Source organism: Nicotiana tomentosiformis, chromosome 12 (assembly GCF_000390325.3).
Source record: "Nicotiana tomentosiformis chromosome 12, ASM39032v3, whole genome shotgun sequence".
Classification (NCBI taxonomy): domain Eukaryota; kingdom Viridiplantae; phylum Streptophyta; class Magnoliopsida; order Solanales; family Solanaceae; genus Nicotiana; species Nicotiana tomentosiformis.
In genome coordinates, this window is record NC_090823.1 from 94,692,487 (window position 1) to 94,698,486 (window position 6,000).

Sequence of the window (6,000 nt, forward strand, 5' to 3'; positions counted from 1 at the left end):
ACTAGAAGCCTACGCAATACTAAAGAGTGCAGGATTGACCAAATACCACATTGAAGCTCTCAATAACAAGGCCACATGTTTGGTTAAAGCAATGAGACAACAATAGAGTTCATATAGATAAGGAAAATAATAAAGCCCACATAAAAGATTCAGTAGAGGGAGACTTATTCATGCTCCAGGCAGGCAGTAATCCCCTAGGAGTTTCAGTGCAAGTATTCAGATTGGAATATGAAAAGGATGCGGTATTAAATAGTGAATGTAAGAAATTAAGGATATATAAACATAAGAACTTCAAAAAAGTATCACAACCTAGAAATCTTCTAAATTCACTACACTGATTGAACACATGCTAACTTATACAAGTTCAGGTGAAGGATTACATGAGAAACTCAAAGCAAAGGTTGACACAGTATCATATTGGCTTTGAAAAAGTCCACATAACATGGATATTCAGAAGCATGAACACAAACAGGGAAGAAACATAATTGCGAGAGTTTGAACACTTACTAATTAATAGATTTAACAAACAAACAGAGGAGAAAACCAAGTGTCAATAACTGCTTGAGTATTAGTAGCAAAGAGAGAACAAATGAGACCCCAAACCCTAATGCATCAGAGTTCACAAGAGCCTCAAATGGGGCCCGAGCAGTGCTCGTACTAGGGTTGTCGATAGAGAGAATTTCGGTGGCCTTGGCTTTCAGCCTACCACAACCAAGAGTGTAGAAAGTATAGAAAAGTAATAGTTGAGAGAGTAACAGTAGTGGTAGCAGTAGGTAAGTCTTATAGGAGAAATAGGGATGGGGGTTTATATAGTAGTTAAATAAAATGAGTAAACAAGGAAAGAAAATTAAGCAAACATAAACAAGGAAAGAAAAATATACATGTAATCAATAAAGTAATTGGTGAGGAAAGAAATCAAACTCCAAACCTTAGTAAGGGTTCAAGGCTTAAAATCGGCCAACTAGTGTGAAGAATCAGGCCTTTCTTCATGTATATGAACGAAATACTGTTCAAATCTCAAAGATTAAGGTCGATTCCAGTCTGATCTAGGAGATGGTACTTGCCAAATTTGGGCAAGTACCTAAGTAATACCAAAAACGCATGACCAATGGCAGAGGACCATAGATATGGTAAGCGAATAATGGAAGAATCCCATTATCAATGGGATTAGGAGAGGGATTTAAGGGGGAGGCGGCTAGGGTTCTTCAGAGAGAACACAGAGGGGCTGAACGGGGGGAAGTGGGTCTCTAAGGTTAGGGGTGAAGGATATAAGGAGAATGAGGGGTTTATTATAGGTCGTTGATCATTTAAGATCAACGGCCAAGATCGAAGGGGAAGCGGGACGGGTTATTCAACGGGCGTGACCGGGTGTAGTAAAGGGTCATTTGTTTTGGGCTGCTGAGAGGTGAGATGATATGGGCTTAATGTTTTGGGCCTTGAATTTGTCCCAAAAAAATTGGCCTGTTTTGGGCCAACTCTTGAAACCCTCCAAAATTAATTAAAAATAAATTATTAAAACATCTAATAAATAGTAAAAATATTATCTATGCTGTAAAAAAAGTTTAAAAATAATAACTCAATATTATAAAAATATAAAATGCTACTTTGGTATAAATAATCTAATAAACGCAATTATTGGTAGAATATATGCTATTATTGTAAATAGTAAAGATAAAATAGAAAAAAAATACAAATATATTATGTAAAAAGAGATAAAATATTATAAAATACATAATGGAATAGAATGATAAATTGGATGATTAAAACACCTTAACAAATAATTTAAAGGGATAATTAATAAATATTTAAACAAATTAAATGCAAAAAATCAACTTTAAAGCTTTAAAAACTATAGAAAATGCTTATATAATTTCTGTAAATTGAATAATAATGCAAAATAATATTTTAAAAATATATGGAATACTTTATAAAATATGAGAGCAAAATTGGATATCAACACTCTCCAAAAGCACTCTTTAGAATCTTTTTATTTTTATGTTATTTTTATAAAGCATATCATAAAGGGTAAAATCAAAATACCAAAATTAAAGAGTTTACAAATATGAAAAAAAAATACTGAATCATATAAGCACATGAGAGAAAATGTGATGCATGTGGGTGCAAGATTGAACTTTTTGAATCAAGCTGCTCAAGATGCTCCTGCTCCAAAGGCCAATTCCCACACTTGAACCACGTGTCGTTAATATAAAGAAGTATGTTAGAAAGACGAAGAAAACAAAGTAGTAGGAAGTGTGCTTACTCCACTTTGGAAGTTCGTATCTTCTGACCGTCTTTAGACATGCCTAAAATATTCTTTTGCGGTGTTGGTAATCTGTACAGTTGGCTAACTTTGGATAGATTAATATGTTTAGGGTCCTTATTTCTTTTTAAAAGAATTATGGAATCCTACATTAGAAATGAATGGGTTCCTTAGACTCTTTATATGGCTTGGGAGCTCCTAACCCTTTAAACTAGCTTTTGTCAGTTTTCTTTTGATATCTTGTACATGTTATTTGAATAGTAAGTATCATGACTTGAACCTCGTCACTACTCCACCGAGGTTAGTTTTAATATTTACTGGATAACGACTATGGTATATTCATACTATGCTTCTGCATATTCTTTATGCAAATCCTGGTACTTCGGATCGAGCTGATCGTTAGGAGGCGTGCTAGAGTTTGCTGGAGATTTCAAGGTATCCCTGTTGTTCCGTTTGCAGGCCTCGGGGTCACCTTCTTTACTTTATTTTCTGTTGTTTATGTATTCTAAACAATATTGTACTCATCGAGACTTGTTATGTATTCCATGTAGAGCTTATGACTCAGTATTATCGGGTTTTGGGATGTTGCTTATTGTATCCATGTTGGTAGTATTATCATATTTTGCGGTTTTTATTAAATTTAAAGTTATTATATTTTGATTGACGTCAATGTGTGATAGGTTTACCTGGTCTTAGAGATTAGGTGTCATCACGATCACTATGGTGGAATTTTGGTTTGTGACATGATGCAAAACTAGTTAAGCAATTTGCTTATTCTACGTCACAAACCAAGTTTTACTGCATGCCATATAAGCTAATTTTATTGCTTTGCTTATATTGGAAAGAAACAATGAAAAAGGCAGCTAAATTACGATATTTCAATTGACTAATGGGGTGCTAACTGGTTGTAGTATTCGAAGTGAAATCTCAAACAAATATTAACATCCCCCCCCCCCCCCCCCCCCAATTTCTACAAACTTATGATCACTCAGTTAAATGTTATTTGGAAATCTCAAACTATATTATATAATTAATTAGATTATATTGTATAGCATTAGATTAAACGATTTTATGCCTATAACCAATATAAGCGATAATATTTTTAAGGGCTTGAGGGTGAGTCTTAGTATATTTTGACTTATTATGATATTTTATTGAGGGTAAGACGATGGGTTCAAGTCCCGACATACCATGATAATATAAGACATTGGGCTTGAGTCCCGACTTATTATGGCCTAACACGCCTTTGTATGAGTAAGGTATTGGGCTCAAGTTCAATACAACATATTGATGATATAGTGATAATTAACGCAAAAATATTGTGCTTTTGATGAAAAATCATCAAGTTTATCCCACTTGATTTGCTTCATAGCAGTATATATAATAAGTCTGAATGAAGACAAGTGGTTGAACGAATGAACGTGTGCATGGCAAATAGCAAAATAATAATTCTGAAGGTGAGTTCTAAAGTTACATTGAAAAGATTGAACTATTTCAGATCCGTGCGGGTACACTTGGTAAAAATTTGTACAATACGGGTATAACTTCAATGTTGCCCCAAAAGTGGGTATATATGAAAATGCCCTTAAACAAGTAACGTGTAAAATGAAGGGATATTTAGACAAATAGTCATTCGGATTCACTATTAACATTTCATAGTCGGCATACATAGACTATATATTGATTATATAGTATACACTATTACATACATATTATTATCACGAACCAAAATTTGTCTGGTTGTGATGGCACCTAACCCAACCCGCTAGGTAAGCCAAGTAACATTCAACACAACTCAAATGAGAATAATAAGAGTAAATGAGTAAACTAACTGAATTTCTTTATAAAATTTCAAGGATTGGTAGTACAATTACAAAGCCGGTACGAAATAAATACATCATCTGCTCGAAATATATATAAACGGATTTTGCAATTCTAAAGCTACCAAAGAAAAGTGGCAACTATATCTGGAAAGCAGGAACATCTTTAATGCCAGCTCCCTCCTTACACATCAACATCAGCCCCAAGATCTGCATGCAAGGTGCAGAAGTGTAGTATGAGTGCAACCGACCACATGTACTCAAAAAGTAATAAACCTAACCTCAAGTGAAAAGCAGTGACGAGCTCGGAAGAAGGTCAGATCCCAATACCAATGGCCAATAACAATAACAACACGGGATATAATGATGACAGTAACAACAAATAGCTCAAAGGAATTAACATGCTCAGCTCATTCATAGCTACGGGAAAGTAGACATGCCTTTTAAGTATAGCAGTCAAGACCAAATTTTACCACTGAAATTAATTAAACATGTGTTTATCAAAACAACTGTGTTTTCCTAATTTACAACATTGGATAAAACTTTTCGTTTACCAAATAGCATGAGGAAAGTACATCTCTATGCCTACATGTCAAATATACGTGTCATGTCATCAAATATCATATTATTGTCCATCATGAGGAAAATGCATCTCTATGCTTACATGTCAAGCATGCATTTAAAATGAATGATATCACGGTGGTATCCCTAGCTGTCCTTACTCTCAACGTACTCAAGTTGTCTGCCTCAAATGCCCACTTCATCACACATACACACCCAATCACTCAGCACTGTACGGGTGCCTGGCATCAATGCCCCTCAATAAAGCATGTGTATATATATCACTGTGTATGCGCTCACTACTGTATGCCAGACTCCGAACGGGCGGATCCTGCCCAAGCGCTAATCAAAAGCCAATATGGCTTGTTGCGGCGTGCAGCCAGATCCATAATAATAATAATAATAATAATAATAATAATAATAATAATAATAATAATAATAAATAAATAAATAAAAAAAGCCAATAATGCCTATTGCGGTGTGCATCCCGATCCACAACAACAACAACAACAACAACAACAACAATAATAATAATAATAATAATAATAATAATCAATCCAGTATGGCTTGTTGTGGCGTGCAGTTCGATCCACAACAACACCCTGAACACGGCTCTAAGGCCCATCTCAGTCATCAATCTTTCAAGTCTCAAAAGCTCACAATCTCATACAACTCAACCCAACAACTCCATATACGGAAAAAACAATTATAACATATAACGTAACAATGAATGATGAATAGAGATTGAGATATGATATGCAATGAAGAACTATGACTGAGTGTACAATTACAGTTAAATCAGATAACTCAAGAAAACATAAATAGCCTTATTAAGTCTCAACCGAATAAGCACATAGCCTAAACATGATTTCTAACATGAATCACAACTCAAGTAATAAAACAGGTAGGAAAAAATACGGATATATCAGGATATGATAACAGAACAAGTCTGGTACCAGTCTAAAAGTCATCTTGAATCATGATTACCCCGGTGCACGCCAACGCGCCCATCACCTTGCATGTGCGTCACCTCAACACATCACAAATAACAAGGTTCCCAGGGGTAATTACCCTCAATTCCAAGTTTAGAAGTGTAACTTACCTTGTTCAAGCCAAATCAAATACCGAACAAGCCAAACAATACTCTAGAAATGTCATCTCGCACGAATCATCCTCCAAAACGGCTTGAAACTAGCCAAAACCAACGCAATAACATCAAATAATGCCAAAGAGAGAAAACCCAAACGATAAAGGTCGAATCTTTAATCAATTACTCAAAGTCAACCAAAAAGTTTACATCGGGCCCGCACCTCGGTACCCAACAAAATTTATAAATTCCGACAACTCATTCAATTACAA